Source organism: Oncorhynchus kisutch, linkage group LG5, assembly GCF_002021735.2.
Source record: "Oncorhynchus kisutch isolate 150728-3 linkage group LG5, Okis_V2, whole genome shotgun sequence".
NCBI lineage: Eukaryota > Metazoa > Chordata > Actinopteri > Salmoniformes > Salmonidae > Oncorhynchus > Oncorhynchus kisutch.
Window position 1 is genome coordinate 51,691,026 of NC_034178.2, and position 27,028 is coordinate 51,718,053.

Sequence of the window (27,028 nt, forward strand, 5' to 3'; positions counted from 1 at the left end):
ACAACACAATTCCATATGTCTCATTTATACAGAGGGAATCCAAAAGAGTTCTACCTGGAACCAAAAAGGGTTCATTGCGACAGCTGCAGAACCCTTTTTTCTAAGAGGACACATGATCACCAACATTTTGAAGATCATACATATGTATAATCTTAATTTGAACTAGTTTGCTACATCAGGAAAATAATTCTGCAGCAACAGGAAATGGCAATTATGTACACTAGGGATGTACGATACCGGTAAGCATATCAGAATCAACCGATATTTGCTAAAAATAAAAATGCCAACATCGGCCCAATGTCTAGTTTTACAACAATGTGCAAAACCGATGTCAAAGCTGACGTGCATACCTATATGACGTAACGTCACAAAAACATTGTGCTACATGTGCAACACAGCATTCTTAACCTAGCCCACAATGTCTGCTGTGTGGATCGAGCAGTCAACAAATCGAGCAGTCATTTGAAAGAGTAAGAACATTTCAGCGAGACAACTGAAAGGCGAAATCCTTTAACGCCAAGATAATGGAATTCATTGCCCTTGACAATCCCCTGTTCTTTGTCGTGGATGATGACTTTCGCCGACTGGTCAAGGCACCTCGAGCCCAGGTACACACTACCAAGTAGGTGTGCTATTTTTCAGATGCTGCCCTACTGGAGTTACACAGTATTGTTGAAATGCACCTCCATGAGCTACTTGCTATGGGCGTCACTGCTATTAGCTTCACAACTGACATTTGGACCAGCGATATCAGCCCTATGAGCATGCTGAGTCTGACAGCACAGTGGGTCAATGAGGATTTCATACTGAGGAAAACCGTATTGCATGCTCAAGAATGTGCTGGTTTTCATACCGCTGCTGCCATTTCAATGGCATTTAAGAACATGTTTGAAACATGAACACGCTCCATTCAAACAACTGACTCGAGAAATAAGCTCATCAACTGCGCCCGCAGCAGACATGATACCCTGTGTCATGGCATTGAAACACCTGCTCAACAAAACTGGCGACACCGACCGTTGGGTTTACTATTCCAAGTTCTCTACTAGAAACTGTGAACAAGGAATTCGGTAGCATTCTCTCTGAGCCTCTTTACTGTATCGCCACCATGCTCGACGCTAGGTACAACGACCACTACTTTCGACACAAACCGGGTTTACGTGAAATGTTAGACACAACTGGACATGATGGAAACAGACACAGCGACAGTGCGCACTGAGGAAGAGCGGCCATGGACCGCCAGAGCTGAAACTTCACTGTATGATGAAATCCTGGTTGAGAATGAAGTGACTGAACAACAAGTAAGTGGAAAAATAGGGTTTGCTTATGTCTTACTGGTAATGGGGACATGCGTAAATGTCAAACTTTTTGGTGTGTTTCAACTATTTAACTGTACTCGAATGCTTAATTCCTAATTTGAAATTTAGTTTTTTGGTATCGATAGCTTTTATTTATTTCTAGGCGCAAATGCCAAGTAATTTTGGTGCATCCCTAATGTATACTGAACAAAAATCTAACTCAACACCACAGATGTCTCAAGTTGGCCCCAAGGAGCGTGCAATTGGCATGCTGACTGCAGGAATGTCCACAACAGCTGTTGCCAGAGAATTTAATGTTAATTTCTCTCCAATAAGCCGCCTCCAACGTCTTTTTAAGACAATTTGGCAGTACTTCCAACCGGCCTCACAACTGCAGACCAAGTGGATGGCGTCTTGTGGGCGAGTAGTTTGATGTCAACATTGTGAACAGAGTACCCCATGGTGGCGGTGGGATTATGGTATGGGCAGGTATAATCTACTGACAACGAACACAATTGCATTTTATTGACGGCAATTTTTTGAAGAAGAATATACTGTTGGACCTGGGTCAGGCCCAAATCCCTGTCATTCGCACGAAGAAAAGACAGTGATACAGGGGGAGCAGAGCCGGGTGCCTGGTGAGAATTCGTTGTTGAGTGGGTAACCCGCCTCTACCATTCGTTCTATTGGCCAACGTGCAATCACTGGAGAATTAACTGGATGAGCTCCGTTTAAGACTATCCTACTAACGGGACATTAAAACCATAATATGGTAAACTAAAGCAGAAAGTGTCAGTGACTCACTCAATACGGAAGTGGTCAGATGACGTGGATGCTACACTACCGGACTGTTTGGCTAGTACAGACTGGAATATGTTCCGGGATTCATCCAATGGTATTGAGAAGTAAACTAAATCAAATGTATTTATATAGCCCTTCGTACATCAGCTGATATCTCAAGGTGCTGTACAGAAACCCAGCCTAAAACCCCAAACAGCAAGCAATGCAGGTGTAGAAGCACGGTGGCTAGGAAAAACTCCCTAGAAAGGCCAAAACCTAGGATGAAACCTAGAGAGGAACCAGGCTATGTGGGGTGGCCAGTCCTCTTCTGGCTGTGCCGGGTGGAGATTATAACAGAACATGGCCAAGATGTTCAAATGTTCATAAATGACCAGCATGGTCAAATAATAATAATCACAGGCCGAACAGTTGAAACTGGAGCAGCAGCACGGCCAGGTGGACTGGAGTCATGTCAGGTAGTCATGTCAGGTAGGAGTCATGTCAGGTAGTCCTGAGGTATGGTCCTAGGGCTCAGGTCCTCCGAGAGAAAGAGAATTAGAGAGGGCATACTTAAATTCACACAGGACACCGGATAGGACAGGAGAAGTACTCCAGATATAACAAACTGACCCTAGCCCCCCGACACAAACTACTGCAGCATAAATACTGGAGGCTGAGACAGGAGGGGTCAGGAGACACTGTGGCCCTATCCGATGACATCAAACCACCTCAGTCACTGGCGTCATCAATAAGTACATCGGCAACGTCGTCCCCAGAGTGACCGTACGTACATATCCCAACCAGAATCCATGGATTACAGGCAACATCTGCACCGAGCTAAAGGCTAGTGCTGCCGCTTTCAAAGAGCAGGACTCTAATCTGGATGCTCATAAGAAATCCTGCTATATGCTGACAAACCATCAAACAGGCAAAGCGTCAACACAAGACTAAGATTAAATCCTACTACACCGGTTCTGATGCTCATCGGATGTTGCAGGGCTTGCAAACTATTAGACTACAAAGGGAGACCCAGCCATGTGCTGCCCAGAGACGCAAGCCTACCAGACGGGCTAAATGCCTTTTTTTTTCGAGCAACACTGAAGCATGCATGAGAGCAGCAGCTGTTCCAGACTGTGATCACGCTCTCTGTAGCCGATATGAGCAAGACCTTTTTAAATAGGTCAACATTCACAAGGCCGTGGGGCCAGACTGATTACCAGGACGTGTACTCAAAGCATGCTTGGACCAACTGGCAAGTGTCTTCACTGACATTTTAAAAATCTCCCTGACCGTCTGTAATACATGTTTCAAGCAGACACCCATAGTCCCTGTGCCCAAGAACACAAAGATAACCTTCCTAAATGACTACCGCCCCGTAGCACTCATGAAGTGCTTTGAAACGCTGGTCATGGTTCACATCAACACCATTACCCGGAAACCCTAGACCCACTCCAATTCGCATTCCCTCCCCAACAGAATGCGGGTAATTGACTACAGCTCAGCGTTCAACACCATTGTGCCCACCAAGCTCATCACTAAGCTAAGGGCCCTGGGACTAAACACCTCCCTCTGCAACTGGATCCTGGACTTCCTGACAGGCCACCCTCCAGGTGGTAAGGGTAGGCAACACATCTGCCACACTGATCCTCAACACGGGGGCCCCTCGGGGTGCGTGCTTAGTCCCCTCCTGTACTTCCTGTTAACCGATGACTGCGTGGCCAAGCACGACTCCAACACATCATTAAGTTTGCTGACGACACAATGGTGGTAGGTCTGATCACTGACAATGATGAGACAGCTTTATAGGGAGGAGGTCAGAGACCTGGCAGTGTGGTGCCAGGACCGCAACCTGTCCCTCAACGTGAGCAAGACAGAGGAGCTGATCATGGACTACAGGAAAAGGAGGGCCGAATACCCCCCCAGGGCTGTAGTGGAGTGGGTCGAGAGCTTCAAGTTCCTTGGTGTCCACGTCACCAACAAACTATCATGGTACAAACACACCAAGGCAGTCGTGAAGAGGGCACGACAATGCCTATTCCCCCTCAGGAGACTGAAAAGATTTGGCATGGGTCCCCAGATCCTCAAAAAGAGGGTAGTGCGTGCGGCCCAGGACATCACTGGGGCCAAGCTTCCTGCCACCCAGGACCTCCTACTAGGTGGTGTCGGAGGAAAGACAAAAAAATTGTCAGACTCCAGTCACCCAAGTCCATAGACTGTTCTCTCTGCTACCGCATAGCAAGCTGTACTGGCGTACCAAGTCCAAAGTCTCCTTAACAGTTTCTACCCCCAAGCCATAAGACTGCTGAACAATTAACAAATGGCCACCCGGACTATTTGTATTGACTATGCATAGTCACTTTACCCCTACCTACATGTATCGATTACCTCGTGTAAACTGTACCCCTGCACATTGGCTCGGTACTGGTACCCCCTGTATATACAGTGCATTTGGGAAGTATTCATACCCCTTCACTTTTTCGCTACAGCTTTATTCTAAAATGGATTTTAAAATAAATTCTCAATATATGGGGTATTCTGTGTAATGAGAAAGTGAAAACAGAATTTGTAGAAAGTTTTGCAAATGTATTAAAATAAAAAAAACTGTCATATATATATATATATTAGTTAAGTATTCAGACCCTTTGCTATGAGACTCAATTGAGTTCAGGTGCATCCTGTTTCCATTGTTTCTCCAACTTGATTTGAGTCCACCAAGACACACACCTGTCTATATAAGGTCCCACAGTTGGCAGTGCATGTCACAGCAATTGTCCGTAGAGCTCTGAGACAGGATTGTGTAGAGGCACAGATCTGGAGAAGGATACCAAACAATTTCTGCAGCATAGGTCCCCAAGAACACTGGCCTATCATTCTTAAATGGAAGAAGTTCGGAATCACCAATACTGTTGCTAGAGCTGGCCATCCGGCCAAACTGAGCAATCGGGAGAGAAGGGCCTTGGTCATTGAGGTGACCAAGAACCTGATGGTCAGTCTGCAGAGCTCCTCTGTGGAGATGGGAGAACCTTCCATAAGGACAACCATCTCTGCAGCACTCCACCAATGAGGCCTTTATGGTAGTGGCCAGACTGAAGCCACTCTTCAGTAAAAGGCACATGACCGCCATCTTGGAGTTTGCCAAAAGGCACCTAAAGAATCTCAGACCATGAGCAACAAGATTCTCTGGTCTGTCGAAACCAAGACTGAACGCTTTGGCCTGAATGCCAAGCGTCACGTCAGGATGAAATCTGGCACCATACCTACAGTGAAGCGTGGTGGCGGCATTATGCTGTGGGGATGTTTTTCAGCGACAGGGATTGGGAGACTAGTCAGGATCGAGGGAAAGTGGAACGGCGAAAAGTACACAGATCCTTGATGAAAACCTGCTCCATAGTGCTCAGGACCTCAGACTGGGGTGAAGGTTCACCTTCCAACAGGACAACGACCCACAGCCAAGACAACGCATGAGTGGCTTCGGGACAAGTCTCTGTCCTTGAGTGGGCCAGCCAGAGCCCAGACTTTAACCCAATCGAACATCCCTGGAGAGACTTGAAAATAGCTGTGCAGTGATGCTTCCCAATTGTCCCAGGAGAAGAAAAAAATCCCATTGCAAAATAATGCCTTTTAGCCTATTAATTGATGGAAATACTTTGTCATGTAGTGTATGCGGACACCTGCTCGTCGAACATCTCATTCCAAAATCATGACCATTAATATGGAGTTGGTCCGTCCTTTGCTGCTATAACAGGCCTCCACTCTTCTGGGAAGGTTTTCCACTAGATGTTGGAACATTGCTGTGGGGACTTACTTCCATTTAGCAACAAGCATTCGTGAGTTCAAGCACTGATGTTGGGTGATTAGGCCTGGCTTGCAGTCTGCGTTCCAATTCTTCCCAAAGGTGTTCGACGGGGTTGAGGTCAGGGCTCTGTGTAGGCAAGTCAAGTTCTTCCACACCGATCTCGACAAACCATTTTTGTATGGACCTCGCTTTGTGCACAGGGGCATTGTCATGTTGAAACGGGAAAGAGCCTTCCCCAAACTGTTGCCACAAAGTTGGAAGCACATAATTGATTAGAATGTAATTGTATGCTGTAGCGTTAAGATTTCCCTTCACTGGAACTAAAGTGCCTGAACCATGAAACGGCCTCAGACCATTATTCCTCCTCCACCAAACTTTAGTTGGCACTATGCATTGGGGCAGGTAGCATTTTCCTGGCATCTGCCAAAGCCAGATTCGTCCGTCGGACTGCCAGATGGTGAAGTGTGATTCATCACTCCAGAGAACGCGTTTCCCCTGCTCCAGTCTAATGGCAGCGAGCTTTACACCACTCCAGCCAACGCTTTAAAATTCTCCTAACGAACAGTTCTTGTGCTGACATTGCTTCTAGAGGCAGTTTGGAACTCTGTAGTGAGTTGCAACCGAGGGCAGATTATTTTTACCCCCTACGCACTTCAGCGGTCCTGTTCTGAGCTTGTGTGGTGTACCACTTCGCAGCTGAGCCGTTGTTGCTCCGACGTTTCTACTTCACAATAACACTTGCAGTTGACCGGTGCAGCTCTAGCAGGGCAGACATTTGATGAACTGACTTGTTGGAAAGGTGGTATCTTATGACTGTGCCACGTTGAAAGTCACTGAGCTCTTCAGTAAAGCTGTTCTCTGCCAATGTTTGTCTATGGAGATTGCATGGCTGTGTACTCAATTTTATACACCCCATCAGCAACAGGTGTGACAAATAGCTGATTCCACATACTTCTGTGTGTGTATATATACACTGCTCAAAAAAATAAAGGGAACACTTAAACAACACAATGTAACTCCAAGTCAATCACACTTCTGAAATCAAACTGTCCACTTAGGAAGCAACACTGATCGACAATAAATTTCACATTCTGTTGTGCAAATGGAATAGACAACAGATGGAAATTATAGGCAATGCGCAAGACACCCCCAATAAAAGAGTGGTTCTGCAGGTGGGGACCACAGACCACTTCTCAGTTCCTATGCTTCCTGGCTGTTTTGGTCACTTTTGAATGCTGGCGGTGCTTTCACTCTAGTGGTAGCATGAGACTGAGTCTACAACCCACACAAGTGGCTCAGGTAGTGCAGCTCATCCAGGTTGGCACATCAATGCGAGCTGTGGCAAGGTTTGCTGTGTCTGTCAGCGTAGTGTCCAGAGCATGGAGGCGCTACCAGGAGACACGCCAGTACATCAGGAGACATTGAGGAGGCCGTAGGAGGGCAACAACCCAGCAGCAGGACTGCTACCTCTGCCTTTGTGCAAGGAGGAGCACTGCCAGAGCTCTGCAAAATGACCTCCAGCAGGCCACAAATGTGCATGTATCTGCTCAAACGGTCAGAAACAGACTCCATGAGGCTGGTATGAGGGCCCGACGTCCACAGGAGGGGGTTGTGCTTACAGCCCAACACCGTGCAGGATGTTTTTCATTTGCCAGAGAACACCAAGATTGTCAAATTTGCCACTGGTGCCCTGTGCTCTTCACAGATGAAAGCAGGTTCACACTGAGCACATGTGACAGACGAGACGGTCTGGAGACGCCGTGGAGAACATTCTGCTACCTGCAACATCCTCCAGCATGACCGATTTGGCGGTGGGTCAGTCATGGTGTGGGGTGGCATTTCTTTGGGGGGGCCGCACAGCCCTCCATGTGCTCGCCAGAGGTAACCTGACTGCCATTAGGTACCGAGATGAGATCCTCAGACCCCTTGTGAGACCATACCCATGTTGGCCCTGGGTCCCTCCCAATGCAAGACAATGCTAGACCTCATGTGGCTGGAGTGTGTCAGCAGTTCCTGCAAGAGGAAGGCATTGATGCTATGGACTGGCCCACCCGTTCCCCAGACCTGAATCCAATTGAGCACATCTGGGACATCATGTCTCGCTCCATCCACCAACGCCACGTTACACCACAGACTGTCCAGGAGTTGGATGCTTTAGTCCAGGTCTGGGAGGAGATCCCTTAGGAGACCATCCGCCACCTCATCAGGAGCATGCCCAGGCGTTGTAGGGAGGTCATACAGGCACGTGGAGATCAAATAAAATAAAATACAATTTTATTTGTCACATACACAATGTTAGCAGATGTTAATGCGAGTGTAGCGAAATGCTTGTGCTTCTAGTTCCGACAATGCAGTAATAACCAACAAGTAATCTAACTAACAATTCCAAAACTACTGTCTTTGTGTGTGTGTATAAGGGGATAAAGAATATGTACATAAAGATATATGAATGAGTGATTGTACAGAGCGGCATAGGCAAGATACAGTAGATGGTGTCGAGTACAGTATATCCATATGAGATGAGTATGTAAACAAAGTGGCATGGTTAAAGTGGCTAGTGATACATGTATTACATAAAGATGCAGTAGATAGAGTACAGTATATACATATGAGATGAATAATGTAGGGTATGTAAACATTTATATTAGGTAGCATTGTTTAAAGTGGCTAGTGATATATTTTACATTTCCCATCAATTCCCATTATTAAAGTGGCTGGAGTTGAGTCAGTGTGTTGGCAGCAGCCACTCAATGTTAGTGGTGGCTGTTTAACAGTCTGATGGCCTTGAGATAGAAGCTGTTTTTCAGTCTCTCGGTCCCAGCTTTGATGTACTGACCTCGCCTTCTGGATGATAGCGGGGTGAACAGGCAGTGGCTCGGGTGGTTGTTGTCCTTGATGATCTTTATGGCCTTCCTGTAACATCGGGCGGTGTAGGTGTCCTGGAGGGCAGGTAGTTTGCCCCCGGTGATGCGTTGTGCAGACCTCACTACCCTCTGGAGAGCCTTACGGTTGTGGGCGGAGCAGTTGCCGTACCAGGCGGTGATACAGCCCGACAGGATGCTCTCGATTGTGCATCTGTAGAAGTTTGTGTGCTTTTGGTGACAAGCCAAATGTTCTTCAGCCTCCTGAGGTTGAAGAGGCGCTGCTGCGCCTTCTTCACGATGCTGTCTGTGTGGGTGGACCAATTCGGCTTGTCTGTGATGTGTACGCCGAGGAACTTAACTTACTACCCTCTCCACTACTGTTCCATCGATGTGGATAGGGGGGTGTTCCCTCTGCTGTTTCCTGAAGTCCACAATCATCTCCTTAGTTTTGTTGACGTTGAGTGTGAGGTTATTTTCCTGACACCACACTCCGAGGGCCCTCACCTCCTCCCTGTAGGCCGTCTCGTCGCTGTTGGTAATCAAGCCTACCGCTGTTGTGTCGTCCGCAAACTTGATGATTGAGTTGGAGGCGTGCGTGGCCACGCAGTCGTGGGTGAACAGGGAGTACAGGAGAGGGCTCAGAACGCACCCTTGTGGGGCCCCAGTGTTGAGGATCAGCGGGGTGGAGATGTTGTTGCCTACCCTCACCACCTGGGGGCGGCCCGTCAGGAAGTCCAGTACCCAGTTGCACAGGGCGGGGTCGAGACCCAGGGTCTTGATGACGAGCTATGGTGTTAAATGCCGAGCTGTAGTCGATGAACAGCATTCTCACATAGGTATTCCTCTTGTCCAGATAGGTTAGGGCAGTGTGCAGTGTGGTTGAGATTGCATCGTCTGTGGACCTATTTGGGTGGTAAGCAAATTGGAGTGGGTCTAGGGTGTCAGGGTGGAGGTGATATGGTCCTTGACTAGTCTCAAAGCACTTCATGATGACGGAAGTGAGTGCTACGGGGCGGTAGTCGTTTAGCTCAGTTACCTTAGCTTTCTTGGGAACAGGAACAATGGTGGCCCTCTTGAAGCATGTGGGAACAGCAGACTGGGATAGGGATGGGTTGAATATGTCCGTAAACACACCAGCCGGCTGGGGATGCCATCTGGGCCTGCAGCCTTGCGAGGGTTAACACACTACTGAGCCTCATTTTGACTTGTTTTAAGGACATTACATCAAAGTTGGATCAGCCTGTAGTGTGGTTTTCCACTTTAATTTTGAGTGTGACTCCAAATCCAGACCTCCATGGGTTGATACATTTGTGATTTTTGTCAGCACATTAAACTATGTAATGAGAAAAGTATTCAATAAGAATATTTCATTCATTAAGATCTAGGATGTGTTATTTTAGTGTTCCCTTTTTTTTTTTTTTTGAAATATAGACAGACTATGGTCGTTCTCATACAAACAGATCCTCACTCACAATGACTAGCTAACGTGTACTTTACCCATTTCATTACATCTTTATATATTGCAAATAAAATGTAAAAACAATCACAAATAATGTTTTATATCAATTTCAAACAACGGCATTAGCATGAGAGCAACTTACCAGTCCAAAACAATGTCCTCTCCGTTCAAAAAAATATGCCTCAGTTTCAGTCTCCAAAATGGAGTCTTCAAAAAATTCACGGTGAATTTCCTCAATTGTTTCTACATTTGTATATCTAGTCCTAGAATTAGCTTTCCTTGACTTATTGACCATGATGTTGGATAAATAAACAGCTGAAGATTGTTTGGTGTCTTATATATTGGAGAGTTGAGACCAAATCACGGACGCTGGACAGAGTGGATTTCAGTTGTAACAAAAGGCAGTTTTAATGAGTCAAAGATATCTTGTCCCGCAGTTTTACGTGCACGGATCTAGTTCATATAACTCGGCAAGGAGTCCGGTGAAAGAGGCCTTATACAAAGGTTACATTCATTTTTATACATAGAATAAAGTAGGTGGAGTCTTGTCGTTTTGGTCTTCTGACTGCTCTAGCCAGAGCGGGCCCCATTGATGCACAGCCAAGTCCTGTTCTCTGAGCTCCCGACCAGTAGAGGGGGTGAGATGTGTGTTTGTACTAGGAGATGTTTGTGTCAGGGGTTCGTGAGGTAGAGGGGCAGTTTTTATGGCTGGTTGTATGTGTTCATGGATGGAATGTCTTTGTTTCCTGGGGTCGGGAGACAACCAAGCTGAGGGGATAGTTTTAGGGGGTAGTTTTATTGCTGGCTGTGTGAGCTAGTTCCTGTTTTAGCAAGGGTACGTAAGATGACTTGAGTCAGGCGGTTTAGCTTAGCGCTGTATAATATGAGCTATGTGTATGAATATTTATATAACAAGATGCAAGTCACCGAAATACTGCTGTGCGTAAGAAGCTTTGCTCCTTCACAGTTGAATTGGCAATGGTCAAAGAGCGGTCCTTACGCCAGCGTTCAATGGAAAGGATTGTCTTACAACAAAGAATCATGGGATATTGCCGTTTACCTCTGCTCATTGGCGATCTACCCAGCTAGATTTCAAGACGATCAGTGGTCATTCGGTTAAAATACAGTCAATCAACGAGACAGTGGTAATTTAATTGGTGCACAATGGGCTCGTCACTTGTTGTCTTCCAATCGGTTTATCTGGGTCAATACGTCCCGCAAAATGACCCATCAGGTTTGGTTGTGTTACAAACAGTTGATTGCAAGGAAACCAAACATGACTGGATAAAGTCAGGGAAAGTCTGTCTATTTTACGTTGGATGTTACGTTGGATGTTACGTTGGAAATTGAATGACACGAAATTCAACGAGATAAGCGTTCACAATGTTTTGTTAGGCTATAAAAAATGGATTTAACCGAACAAAAGACCATTCATTGTGTAACAATGAGCCTTGGGATTGCAACCAGAGCAAGATCTTCAAAGGTAAACTATTTATTTCAATGCAATCTGTGATTTTGTTACGCAAGTGCTGGTTGAATAAGTAGTTTGATATGGGGGTCTGTGCTCAGATAATCGCAGCGTATTCTTTCACAATCATTTTTAAAATCTGACAATGCAGTTGGATTGGCAAGATTCTAGTCTTTCGAACCATGTGAGACACTTGTATTTGCATGAATGTTTATGTAGCGATCACCGTATGTTGTCGAATTTAATCCCGCTAACGGGTTTGGTGCGCAGAGAGGTTAAACTTGTCAGATTTCAAAAATGCTTTACGGCGAAAGCATATTTTACAATTATTTGAGAACATAGCCCAGCAGACAAATCATTACAAACAGTAACCAGCCCAAGTAGAATAGTTACACAAATCAGAAATCGAGAGAAAATTAATCACTTACCTTTGATCTTCATATGTTTGCACTCAAGACATTTGTTCAATAAAGTCTCTTTTTATATCGGAAAACTTTTTTTTCTTCAGTAATCCACAGGCTCAAACGCAGTCACAACAGGCAGACAAAAAAATCCAAATTTTATCCGTAAAGTTCATAGAAACATGTCGAACGATGTTTATATTCAATCCTCAGGTTTTTAGCCTAAATAATCGATAATATTTCAACCGGACCATAACGTCGTCAATATAAAAGGTCAACAAGAAAGGCTCTCTGTCGCGCTCATGAAAAAGCTCTGACATGGCAGGGTTCACTCATTCAGACTGCTCTTACTCACAAATTTTTCAGAATACAAGCCTGAAACCATTTCTAAAGACTGACATCTAGTGGAAGGCATAAGAACTGCAATTTGAGTCCTAAGTCAATGGATACTGTAATGGCATTGAATAGAAAACTACACACAACAATCCTTCTTCCTGAATGGATTTTTCTCAGGTTTTTGCCTGCCAAATCATCAATTCTGTTATACTCAGATATTATTTTAACAGTTTGGAAACTTTAGTGTTTTCTATACATCTACTAATTATATGCATATCCTATCTTCTGGGCCTGAGTAGAAGGCAGTTTAATTTGGGCATGCTTTTCATCCAAAATTCCAAATGCTGCCCCCTACCCTAGAGAAGTTAAGTTAAAATAAGTGTAAATTCAGTATCGTTGTAATTGTCATTATTATAAATAAAACAAATCAGCAGTTTTATTTTTTAAATGTTTTATTTTTTTATATCAGTATCGGCTTTTTTTGTCCTCCAATCATCGGCATTGAAAAATCATAATCGGCCGACCTCTAACCTGGACTGTACGATCTGATAATCTAGGTAATTCTATACCATACAAAAGTATCCATATCTATTGTGCTCGCTGAACAGGATGTATATAAATCTTCATAACATTGAAACACACTTTCTCTTTGGAGTAGATCACCATCTTATTGTCCATCTTAATTGCTGGAATTTTTTATTTAACCTTTTATTTAACTAAGCTAGTCGGTTAACAAATTCTTATTTTCAATGACTGCCTAGGAACAGTGGATTAACTGCCTTGTTCAGGGGCAGAACGAATTAGAAGTGTTATGCATTTTTAGTTGTCTTGTTAGTAGCCTGCCTGTCTTCTCACCTCCCTCATTTAAAAAAGTCTAAACAGTGCATGTTCTGCCTTTTTTTATTTTATTATTATAAATTTGAATTTGCAGTCAGTTTGAAATGTGATGTCTGTGAAATGTCTTGCCAAATCCCTTTCCAAACCACATCTCTTATTATTATTATTATTATTTTTTTTTACTGCTTTCAGCCCCTTCGCTTCTTTTTGGATGCATGTGCTATTATTTCCCTCTAATATATGCTTTAGAGGTTTCCTGTACTGTGGAAATATTTTGAGCCTATGTTGATCTAAGATCATTGGCTAAATATCTCCTCTTGTAATAGCATGGTGTTGAGTCTAAATCTACCCTTCCTCACATTTTCAGAGTTTTTATATTTTATTCACCGCTTTAGCAGCCTCCGCCAATGCTGATATCCCTGCCGTGTCTGAGTCATGGCTTAGGAAGGCCACCAAAAATCCTGAATTCCATCCCTAACTATAACATCTTCGACAAGAGAACTCCGCCCCCTTCGGCAGTGCCATATCTACTGCAGAGTTCTGTCATACTATCCACGTCTGTGCCCAATCAATTCAAGCTTCTACTTTTAAAAATCCACCTTTCCAGAAAAGTCTCTCACCGTTGCCGCTTCTTATAGACCTCCTTCAGCCCCCAGCTGTGCCCTGGACACCATATGTGAATTGATCGCCCCCTCATCCATCTTCATAGTCCGTACGAGTTAGGTGACCTAAACTGGGACATGCTTAACACCCCGGCCATCCTACAATCTACGCTAGATGCCCTCAATCTCACACAAATTATCAAGGAACCTACCAGGTACAACCCTAAATCTGTAACCATGGGCACCCTCTTAGATATCATCCTGACCAATTTGCCCTTTAAATACAACTCTGCTGTCTTCAACCAAGATCTCAGCGATCACTGCCTCATTGCCTGTGTGGGTGATGGGTCCGCGGTCAAATGACTACCCCTCATCAAACGCTCCCTAAAACACTTCAGCGAGCAGGCCTTTCTAATCGACCTGGCCTGGGTATCCTGGAAAGATATTGATCTCATCCCGGGATCTGAAAGGTATGTTTCTCGTGTTGTGGTGCGAGTCATCCGGGATCATAATGTTGATTCCTAGACATTTTTGTGTGTAGTATTTTGTTGCATTATGATGCGTTAATGCTTATTGGAATGAGCTTTGGTTGGTATTCACGGCATATTCTTAAGTGTTTGGTATAGTGCCTTAGATGCATATCAGTGGTTTTGGTTGTCCGGTGACGTCATTAAACAAGTGTGTTGCCTGGTAGAGTATGCCAGTGGCCTAATACTAGTGTTGGGGCTTACTGGTATTTGTGTTTTGGGAGAAAACTGAGTTAATGTTAAACTCTGTAGGTGCGTTGTTTGCATCTATTGTGACAGCTTTTTAAATGTGTAATGTTTGGTTGGCCCAGTATTGGTTGCCTTTGTTTGGTAAACTTGCCACTGCGGTGGATAGTTGGTTGTGTGCTGTGTTGGAGAGTGTACATTGGTTAGTTTCCAGGCCCCTGCCCAGACTGGAAACTCTTGCTCTACTCGCTGTTTGGACATCGGTCTGAGGTGAATACAATCTGCTGTGTACCTCAGTGGGAGATTTGGGTAGGGTAGTGCCATTTGCTACCCGGAGCTATATCCTTTCTTTTTCCCCTGTTAGGCTTTGCGATGTGTTTCACTTTGGAATACGTTGGGCATGGTTGTTATTTTTGTGTGGTGTCCGTGGCCTGAGCAGTGGTCGCGGTGGCACATCTGTGGTTTGGGGGTAATCTGTCAGCGTGCTGTTTTTCCCCCATGCCAGCAGGCTACAGTGCGTATTTACTGATCGCAAATCCGCACAAAGACTAAGGTTGAGTTATGGCGCTTCCCCAAATCCTACAATATCTCATTTCTCTTCTGTGGTGCCCAGTGTGATTGGCATTTCTCTTGATGTGGTCTGGTGTGCTCAGCAGAGGGGAAGAGCGAGATTTGTGTTTGTATTTACTTGTGACTATGGCGTTTAATGTGTAGACAAGTTCATTCGCTTTCCATCAGAGGAACTGTTAGAATTATGTACTAAACAGCTGTTGAAGATCACTGATCACTACCAGGTTGAAATTAGTGACAAGCTTATGCCGAGGACTTAAACATATAAATAATAATTGGCATTTAAACAGGATTTGGAGTGTGCTAAAATCAAGAGTGGCTAGAGTTAGTTAGGGAAGGAAAGCTCTCAGGGGAAAGTTTGCTCTGGGAACGTGACCCAGATTTACCTAGGGGTCGCTTCTCTGTCGTGCCCCGCACTATCATTTGATATTGTTGGAAACTTACGGTTGTTGCCAAAATTTAATGAGAAGGACCCTGAGATGTTCTTTTCGTTGGGAGCTTGTTGCTGACGCGCTCTCCCGTGCGCCCTGTTCCTGAATGTCTGTGACTGACCTTTTGTTTGGTATTGTTCTGTCGCTCCTGTCTGTTCCCTTCTAGTCTCATTTTCTTCTTTACTCTTAAAGGTTGCTTTCTGTGTGCAAAGGTTGCTGAGGTCTGGGGAGGATGAGGTTGGCTGGGGCAAGTGGAAGTGTGAACACGTACCCCTCATGGATTTGGGACGCCGGCTGGGCCATTTGGGACGCCGGCTGCGTCATTGTGGCAGTATTTTGTTTGTGTGATTGGTGTGGTGTTCCAGGGTCCTTGTTGGTCCCTGGGTTTTATGGGGTGGAGTGTGACCACCCTCCCACTCTGTCTGCCAAATTCTCTCTTTGCTCTTGTTTTCCTAAATTAGGATGTCGGTGGACGGAGCTGGGAGGGTCATCAGTGAAATGGGACATACCTGTCCCGGGATAAATACACCTTTTCCCCATTCATTGAGGAGACTCTCTCCATGCAGACACACTTTTTGGTTGTGGCATTTTTGTGGCCGGTTTTGTTTGCGTGATATGGCATCTTTCAACACTCCTCGTTATCACATCTATACATGCAACCACTCACACTACTGATTACTGACTACACACACCATTGTTTATTTGTACATAGGTTACCTCCATTAATAATTTTTATTTATTTTTATTCCTTATCTCCACGTTGTCTCCCTTTTTTTGTTATGGGCTTCGAGACGGTTTGTGACAATATCATTATGTAACTCTAATCTAGCATGATCTGTGAGGGCAATAGGCCCAGTCTTGCAATCAATCACATTATTAACCATGCAATTAAATATCAATAAATCTAGTCTGGAGTGTCTTATGACACTGGGAGAAAAGGTGTTCTCTCTCATTCGGCTGGACTAATCTCCTTATGTTTGTAAGGCCCATATCTTCTGTTAGCAAATGTATTGCAAGTCTATACTTTGGTGTGGAGTTACCTGTAAATGTACTTACATCAATCATATTGTCAATCACTTGGTTGAAGTCTCCAAGGATGATACGCCACTCCATATTTCCTAGTATAACGTTGACCTCCTAGAAAGAAATTGGGGTCCTCCTTGTTGGAGCATACATGTTGCATAATACTACCTTAATCCCATTTTATAAGAGCCTCAATGCAGATAAGCCTGCCAAACTCAGTGTTCCTTCAACTTTAAAAAATTAAGAATTTTCACCCCATTTCGTTTGGAATTAGAAGAGCTATGATAAACTTCTGCAACACAGCCTCTCCTAAATTCCAGTACCTCCTATCTGTTAAATATGATTCCTGTATAAACACAATATTCGCCTTTTTATTTTAAATGTCTATCTTTTTCCTCTTTACTTGGTTACCACAACCATTTTATATTCCAAGAGTGTTTACATAACCATTAGCCATATTTGCGCTGAGTAGTTATAGCCTGTGAAGTGGCCCATTTAACACGTGACAACTCTAATGAACGTCATATAACACTTCACTCATATATATATATAACATAGAAAACCAATCCCAAAATAAATCTCACCTGGGAACGTAACGTTGCTTCTCAATGATTCAATCATCACAGAACGGTCTTTGCTGCTGCAGAAGAACTTACAGTCAACTCAAAATGACGTATGGTCCGTGAGGTGCTTGAGAGCCAAGACTAAATTGACAACACTCCCCAGAGTCCCGCAAACACAGGCTACCTTCATTTGTATAGTAAACAGCATACACTTCAACTTGTATTTTTACCTTGTCTCGTCTTTATCTAGGCTAAACACCTTGCTCTCTAGCAAGAATCTCTCTGCCTCCACATTGTCCTTAAAATAATTTTCTTTCCCTTCCAAGAAAAGAGCAGGGTCTCTAGGAAAGCCAGTGTGTGTGCCTGACATTCTTCTCGTGTAGTTGTTTCTTCACCGTTGCAAACTTCTTCCTCTTCATTGCCAGTTCCTAGGACAGGTCTGGGAAAAAATACATCCGGCAGCCTTCCCACTGAACGCCACCCTTTTATGCCGCTATTAGTACTTTGTCCCGGGCTGTAGATTGTAGGAAGCGGATGAGAACTGTTCTCTGGGGCCTATTCTCGTCAGGCATGGTTAAACTGCGATGAGTTTGTTCAATTTCAAATTTGTGCCTGTCATAAAATTCTTCTGCACACACAAGATTAGTCCACCGCCAGCCTCACTCTCCTCTTTCAGATTAACCGATCTCACCGTATTTCTTCTACTTCTGTACTCAAATTCTTTGACTCGATTCCACAATATATCCAGCTTTTTCTCATTACCCTTCTCCAGATTGTAGATGGCATCCTCGACTGTCAAAATCTGTCCTTCTGCCCCATTCATCCTCTTGTATCGCATCAACTTTTTCCTTTAGCTTGGTAGTTGTTTTTATTGTGGAGACATGGGATGCAACATCCAACAAAATTGTGTTAATCTGTCCCATTTTTCTCAAATAGATCCTACAGATTTCTCTGGGTTTCCGTGTTTATCCATGTCTTGGTGGGGGGATTCGGGAGGATTTGCTGTTTGTTTGCTAGTCCGTGGCTTTCTGTGAATACCGTGTGTTAGGCAGAAAGTTTAGCGTGTGTTGACGTTCCAATAACACCACTTTAGCGAGAGATTTCAAAATGTAAATTCTTTATATTAAACTGTACTTCAGGTCAATATATTAAGATAATGAAAGTGTATGCCGTTGAATTTCAGTATTTACATGCGGGTATTAGGAGCTCTCTAACGTGCTGCCGTCTTTTTCGGCTGTCCCACGTGACTCTTGTGTTCTAATTATTGAATGCAAGGGTTGTTCTTATTTAGGTTTGGCTCTGTAATTGTATAACCGTGTAGCCTTACTGATGATTATGGATGAAGGCCGTGATTAAAATAACCGTCATAATCCAATATATTTACTTAAATGATATTTTTATCAATATAACCAATAACAGTAGTGTAAATGAACTAACAATTGTTTTTGTACCTTAATCCATCAAACTGTCTCCATCTCCTCCCTCCAATGTCCTTAAAAATGTGCTCACTTTTTTAACATCGACGTAGGGAGTCAGGAAGCAGGTGCAGTTAGTGAGTTTTTTAAATATTAACGAACAATGCCTGACAAGGAAACAACCAATACTACCTGAGGGTTGAATACAATGGCGTGCTGGATAAAGGGGGAGTAATCAGGAAGTGATGTCCAGGTGTGACTGAGGTGCAGGCGTGCGTAATGGGTTGCGAGGATTGGTGGTAAGTAGACCGGCAAAGTCTCGTGCCGGAGAGCGGGAGTAGACATGAGTTTTGTTGATGCTGTAACATGATCTTTATCTTTACTACCTTTTAGCTGACAAAACTCCACAGTGAAGGACGGTTCTGATGAACTCGACCAATGGAGTGGAGCAGAGACCAGGCTTTGGAATTCAGCCCTGACTACATCGATTTCGCCCAAAATCAATTAACTTTTTTATTTTTTATTATGAAAAGCTAACCTTGTACCTATGTTTGTCCTCTGTAGTTGCATGCCTTTCTTTGGTTGCTGAAATCCATACTTTTTCAAATAACGTTATTCAAATACTGTACAACCACTGACTGTTTCCTTGTTGTGATTCAATTGGCACATGCATTTGTGCTGATTTGCCATCTTAGAGCAACATTAATGAGCAAACATTCGGTGGTTGTATTTGATTAACATTTATTGATAAAGTATGGATTTCAGCAAACAAAGGTACAAGGTTAGCGTTTCATAATATTGTTTTTTGAAAGTATTGATCTTGGCCGAATTGATGTAGTCTGAGCTGAATTCCACAACCCCTCATCTCTCCTCTACTCCGTTGGAATTAATTAGAAACTTACTTCATGTAGAGTTTAGTCAGCTATACTACCTTATGCATAGTGCTCTGGCTATACATTTTTATTTGGTTTGTAAAGATGCAAAAACAATGCTAAAAGCCACCATATCTACTGAATGAACTACCAAATGTAATTCTTGGTGTGTGGACATTTATAAATCAATGTGAAACCGAGACAAAGTGATGAAAACCGAAGTTGAAATCCATGCTAGGCTAGCAAGCGTAATATGTGTGCAACTGCATGACCACTGCTTGATTACTTTATTACTGCGGTTGCTAGGGTTTGTCGCTATATTTAGCAAGCTTTCAGACCCCTCCAGCGACTTATTGGTAAGAGGTTAGCGATTCGGCTACTTTTCAAGCTACCTTTTGAGGATTTCTATCATTTTTATAGCATTTAGGCAGAAGCGAGAGGGGGTGAATGCTACGTCGAGGACCGCCGTTGTAGCCTCTTACTAACATCCCAATCTTGCGAAGCAGAATATTAACTAGTGACAACAGGATGCTTCATATGAGGCTCTCGCAGTTGTACATCAGCAAGCGTCATCATCTAGCGACTTCTATCAACAAATCGAGGAGCCAATAGCGATTCTCACTGAAAAATAGTTGGCAACACTGGCTATAAACGGTGAAGGTGGACATTTGCCTGACAAATAATTCCATGACCGTCACAGCCCTATTTTGATTAACACACAAGCATAAATACTCAGTATATATATATATGAGTTGAGATGCACCCCCTTTCTTGCCCTCATAACAGCCTCAATTTGTCAATGCATGGATTCCACAAGGTGTCAAAAGCATTTCACAGGGATGCTGGCCCATGTTGACTCCAATGCTTCCCACAGTTGTGTCAAGTTGGCTGGATGTCCTTTGGGTGGTGCACCATTCTTGATCCACACTGCAAACTGTTGCGTGTGAGAAACCCAGCAGTGTTGCACTTCTTTACACACTTTTAAACCTGTGCACCTGGCACCCTATTCAAAGGCACTTACATATTTTGTCTTGCCCATTCACCCTCTGCACGGCACACATACACAAGCCATGTCTCAAGGCTTAAAAACCCTTCTTTAAACCTGGTCTCTTCGCCTTCATCTACACTGATTGATTGAAGTGGCTCAATAAAGGATCATATCTTTCACCTGTATTCACATGGTCAGTCTGTCATGGAAAGAGCAGCTGTTCCTAATGTTTTGTACATTCAGTGTATATTCTGAACTTTCACATGCCCATCACAGCTGGTTCTCCATAGAGTGAAATTGGTTTCCATAGTCTCTCCTCCTCTCCCTGATCTGCAACTATTTTCTAATCCTGCTAAAATCCCAAATCCTGCTTAAGGGATCTGCCCCAGCCCTCGATGACAGCAGAAACAGCCCTCCCTGCTGCGTGTTCAATGGCCTGGGATGGATGGAGTGAGTGGACTTTTGTTGTTGTTCAAGAGGTTTATTCAAACCAATGCTTGATTTTCTTCTCATACTGAAGGCACACGATAATGTCGACCTGTAGACTGTGTTTTGAAAGGGTTCTCTCAGTGTATGAATATGTATTCCAGATATTCCAAACTTATAGTGTGTCCCCCAAATGGCACCCTATTCCCTACATAGTGCACTACTTTTAAACAACTCTGATCTCAAGTAGTGCACTATGTAGGGAACAGGGTGCCATTTGGGATGCCCTCTCCGTCAACTGATCAGAGTGTTGTTGAGAGAAATGTTCCCCATAGGCTAGCTGAAAACTGATTGAACTTTGAGCCTCCTGTGCTAGCTTGAGAAAATCCTTGCCAAAATTGAATGTCATCACCCCATCCTATGCATGTGGGATAGCAGAGCTTGATTTAACCAGTGGGAGTTATCATTCAAAACATTGGTTGCAGATTTTGTAAGTAAGTTGCCATAAAGAATGGGGTCTTATTAAAGTTCCAAGTGCACTGCATGTCTGTCTGCCAGGGCACTTTGCACACTGAATCGTCTCTCTTGTCAGGATTTGTAGTGAATGTGAGCAGCAATTTGAATTTGGCTTACAGCATGCTTGGTAATGTAACAGACTAGATTTCTGACTTTATAGGTATGTGCTTTGTTTGGCCGTGACTCAAATCATCCTCATTATCCAGCAGCCATGTTGAATGAGCCATTCCATGAAACATCATCTGCTCGGCACATTTCCTTGAACACTTTTGAACGCATGTTCTCAGTGACTATGGCCTGTTGGATTTCATATGAAATATCCAACAGCACATCCACTGGCTTCATCCATTTGATCTCACATCTGGAATGTGGAAGCTGCATTATTGGAGGGTGGCAAGGCAATGGAGTTGTGCTCTGCTTTGTCCCCAGATAGAGGTTTCCTGTTGTCAACTATCAGGAAGGTGATATGAAATACCCAAAGCCTCTGATTACAACACTGTTTGCCTCCTAAATGGTACAATATTCCCTACATAGATCCATATGGGTCCTGGTCAAAAGTAGTGGACTATATATAGAGAATAGGGAGCAATTTGGGATGTAATTCAAGTCTCTGCCCAGCTCCATCACATGCCAGGTTACACATAACTAATGTATAGTATATTTCAAAGGCTCTCTGCCCAGCTCTATCACGTCAGATTACACATAACTAATGTATATTTTATTATTAGTGTGTGTCTTTCTCACCCTGGAGCTGCTGTGCTGTTACATAAGGCTGTGTGAAACGCAAAGGGACCAGGGTTATTTATAGACAGGGTTTGTTTTTGATGTGCAGAAGGCACTGTGTCTGTCTGTGTTGACACCTTTTAGCACATCATCCTTTGATATTCATCATCACTAGGTGTGCAGTAGATGTGCTCATAAAGAGCCTTTTGATCAGTTTTGTTTCTCTATGCGAGGAGCCTGTTTGCCTCCCAATATGGCACCTTATTCCTTATATAGTACCTTATTTCTTATATACGACACTGCTTTTGACCAGAGCCCTATATGCCCCATTTAAAAGTAGTCCACTACATAGGGAATAGGGTGCCATTTGGGACGCATTCCCTGTTTGTTAGGCTGCACATCGAGGACTGATATGATCTCTGGATCAGTTGGCGACGTGCCTACACACATCCTTATGAGGAATGTCACAATGACAAAACCAAGTAGGGGTGGTGCGCAAGGGGTGTGCGCACCCCCTCAAAAGAGAGAGCGAGAGAGATATACAGTGCCTTGGGAAAGTATTCGGCCCCCTTGAACTTTGCGACCTTTTGCCACATTTCAGGCTTCAAACATAAAGATATAAAACTGTATTTTTTTTGTGAAGAATCAACAACAAGTGGGACACAATCATGAAGTGGAACGACATTTATTGGATATTTCACTTTTTTTAACAAATCAAAAACTGAAAAATTGGGCGTGCAAAATTATTCAGCCCCCTTAAGTTAATACTTTGTAGCGCCACCTTTTGCTGCGATTACAGCTGTAAGTCGCTTGGGGTATGTCTCTATCAGTTTTGCACATCGAGAGACTGACATTTTTTCCCATTCCTCCTTGCAAAACAGCTTGAGCTCAGTGAGGTTGGAAGGAGAGCAAAATTTCAAGACCTGTGTGAATCATGCCTTCATGGTCGAATTGTTTCAAAGAAACCACTAAAGGACACCAATAGGATGAGACTTGCTTGGGCCAAGAAACATGGTCAATGGACATTCGACCGGTGGCAATCTGACCTTTGGTCTGGTTAATCCAAATGTGAGATTTTTGGTTCCAACCGCCGTGTCTTTGTGAGACGCAGAGTAGGTGAATGGACGATCTCTGCATGTGTGGTTCCCACCGTGAAGCATGTAGGAGGTGTGGGGGTGCTTTGCTGGTGACACTCTGAATTCAAGGCACACAAACAGCATGGCTACCACAGCATTCTGCAGCAATACTCCATCCCATCCGGTTTGTGCCTTGTCCCACTCATTTGTTTTTCAACAGGACAGTGACCCAAAACACACCTCCAGGCTGTGTAAGGGCTATTTGACCAAAGAGAGCGATGGCGTGCTGCATCAGATGACCTGGCCTCCAGTCACCCGACCTCAACCAAATTGGTTTGGGATGAGTTGGACGGCGGAGTGACGGAAAAGCAGCCAACAAGTGCTCAGCATACAGTGGGGCAAAAAAGTAGGAGTGGCTTCGTAAGAAGCATCTCAAGGTCCTGGAGTGGCCTAGCCAGTCTCCAGATCTCAACCCCATAGAAAATCTTTGGAGGGAGTTGAAAGTCCGTGTTGCCCAGCAACAGCCCCAAAACATCACTGCTCTAGAGGAGATCTGCATGGAGGAATGGGCCAAAATACCAGCAACAGTGTGTGAAAACCTTGTGAAGACTTACAGAAAACGTTTGACCTCTGTCATTGCCAACAAAGGGTATATAACAAAGTATTGAGAAACTTCTGTTATTGACCAAATACTTATTTTCCACCATTTGCAAATGAATTCATTAAAAATCCTACAATGTGATTTTCAGGATTTTTTTCTCATTTTGTCTGTCATAGTTGAAGTGTACCTATAATGAAAATTACAGGCCTCTCATCTTTTTAAGTGGGAGAACTTGCACAATTGGTGGCTGACTAAATACTTTTTTGCCCCACTGTATGTATGGAATGTCTGTGGCAGAATGAAAAGGGAAGGGTCGTCTGTCAGAGCACAGTGGTCTGGTAATCAAGGCCAAAGCATTCCCATAAGATTAACAGCCTCTGGTTTCTACCCCACCGTTAATACCAGTGTCTCTCTGCGAAAGGGGGTTACTGTGCTTTTAAAACAACAGGCCTACTAATCCAGCCCACAAGCATTCACATAGTATAGATTATTACTTGCAGATGTGAGGAAAGCACTGGTTCTCCCTCCCTCCCTCCCTCCTCCACCCTCCCCCTCTCCTGCCTCAATCATCCTGGTCAACAGTGTACAAGCGAAGGGAATGTTTTTGTATAGGTGTGGGCCATGACCTAATGGGTGGAAGGAGGGGTGGGGTGGGAGAGCAGTGCATTATGGGGAGTTCTCAGATATACACTCATTTCTGGGAGAAAATCCCTTCTTTCTTTGGTTCTATATTTGGTGGCATATACAAACGATAAATCATATGTAGTCGTATAAACCACATTTAGAACTCTTTAAGATCACCTCTATCACAGAACAAGTCTTCAACTGACAAAAAGTAGCCGTTTTGGCATATTTGCACATTTTGCGGCATGAATAAGGAAAAAAGCTTAAACATTGGGAAAGCAGGTACAGTAAAAGCAGAAACGCCTTTTTCAATACATTTCCTAAGGCATCAACTGAGTGATGGATTTTGATTGTTACAGGAAAGGGGGACAGTTTTCTGACAACACAAATGTTATATAAAATGTAAGATTGTATATTAGTAGTCTAAAACCTTGTGACGCGAATAGAGTTTTAGGCTATTGCGGTTAGGAACAATAGCTGTGTTACACTAAGGCAAGCAGCTTTTGGGATGTGTGAACGACCGTTGAGCCCCACAGTATTTTAGGCCTGATATATGACTGCTTGCTCAGAAACAACCGATTTGATCTAGTTGACTTGGTGCACGCACACATTGCCTGCTCCACTACAGCTTTTAATGCGAGTTGCAGGATTGTGACTTACCTTCGCGTGTATAATTTCACACACTTCATAGCCTGTGGGCTAAACACTGCAGAAACCACATGACATGACCCCACCTTTCTGTCATGACCTTTTGATGCCTAGATGGATATGACAATGTGTGTATCAAACAGGACAGGGTTTTTAAATCTTTGGACGGGTTGTGTGTGTGTGTGTGTGAGAGAGCTTGAGCATCAGTGTGTGCGTGTCGTGTGTGTGAGAGCTTGAGCATCAGTGTGTGCGTGTCATGTGTATGTTTCGGTGGGGGCTAGCTCAACCAGATTACAGGGCATTGAAGCACACTCAATGCCAAGTTGCAAAGTCTTCCATGCAGATGTAACCAGCTGTCTGTCCCTCTGTCAAGGTACTTCTCCCTCACTTTTTCTTGGACCCTACCCTGACTCATTCACTCCTTCACTCTTTCTTGGGCCCTACCCTGACTCTGTCACTCCTTTCCCCTTTGACTCTCTCGGACCATCTCTTTCTTGAATGCATATATATGTGTGTGTACAAAACAGTAAGAACACCTGCTCTTCCCATGACATAGACCGAACAGGTGAATCCAAGGGAAAGTTCTGATCCCTTATTGATGCCACTTGTTAAATCTACTTCAACCAGTGTCGATTAAGGGGAGGAGACGGGTTAAAGAAGGATTTTTAAGCCTTGAGACAATTGAGACATGGATTGTATATGTGTGTCATTCAAAGGGTGAATAGACAATACAAAATATTTAAGTGCCTTTTGAAAGAGGTATTGTAGTAGGTGCCAGGCGCACCGGTTTGTGTCAAGAACTGCAGCGCTGCTGGGTTTTCACGCTCAATCGTTTTCCGTGTGTATCAAGAATGGTATACCACCCAACTCAATATTAGGAAGGTGTTCCTAATGTTTGGTATACTCAATGTATATGGAGTGCATGTAATGTATTACATTTGGTCATAATCATAACGCAGATGCTCTAATTTAATGTAGGTGACAGTCAAAAAGTCATATGGTATCTTGTATTAGCCTTGGGAGAGTGGCAGAAACTGTCAGGAAAGCATTGCTTAATTAAAATACCAAATGGCAAAGAGTGGGGATCAGTGACAACTTGACAAGTCTCTGGTGTTGCTGCAGGAATATAGGTCATAGAAGATGCTTGGGTACTTGATCATGCATTCATTGCCTACAGGGAAGAGTTGCGTTGGTGGCAGTGGGATGGAGATAGACTCACATTGGTTTACCAGATGGAGAACCTGGTGCTTGATAGCGACTGTTCACAATCATGTTGTTTTGTATTTTTTTACAACGGTAGAGAAGCAATCAAAACAGTTTATTATTAATATCATCTCTTTTGCCAGTTACACAGCCGACAGCGCGTTTGAAGTTCCACAACTGGTTTGCACGGTGATATTTCTTCAGGATGTGGATTCTCACAGGAAACGTGTGGAGTGAGGCAAAGCAATGTTCAAGAGCTTAATGGAAAACCAGACGTGGAGGGTGTGAAGGTTGCTAACTGGGACCACGTCTTTTTTGGTCTCTTCCTCTCAGGGTTTTCCTGGACACATTGGCGCCATGGGTCAACCAGAGGACCACAGCCAGCTAGCTCCTGGTGTCTCGAAGTTGGGTTCCTCGTCAAAGGTCTTGACTTGTCATCACCAAAGTGATGCTTTTGGTCCTTTTATTTTGTTTTTAAATTATGCGCTTTTGATCAGAGACGGACGACGGTGTCACCTTTGGTTTATTGATGAGGAGTGAAGGCAGAAGACCCATTAGCTACTGGTAGAGATACATGAGCTTTGTGTTTGAAAGGTAAACATTGGATGTTGTTGTGGTTTCCTCCCCCGCAATAGTCTAAATCTAGCAGGCTCACACTCAGTTGACGTGAGTGAGTGTGTCAGGCTGAGGCGAAGTTTACTTGTCATGTCTTCCGATAAGCTGACTGACGGTATACGTAACTGTTGTATTGCATTGACTTTCATTAAACAGGAACTGTATAGAATATATTGATTA

General features: G+C 43.9%; 1 protein-coding gene across 7 annotated transcripts in view; it reads left to right on the forward strand.

The window, feature by feature from the left end:
• The window catches only part of LOC109891203 (nck-associated protein 5-like), a 102,813-nt gene that overhangs the window by 4,084 nt on the left and 71,701 nt on the right, over positions 1–27,028 (forward strand). The gene's annotated exons all lie outside the window — the stretch shown is intronic.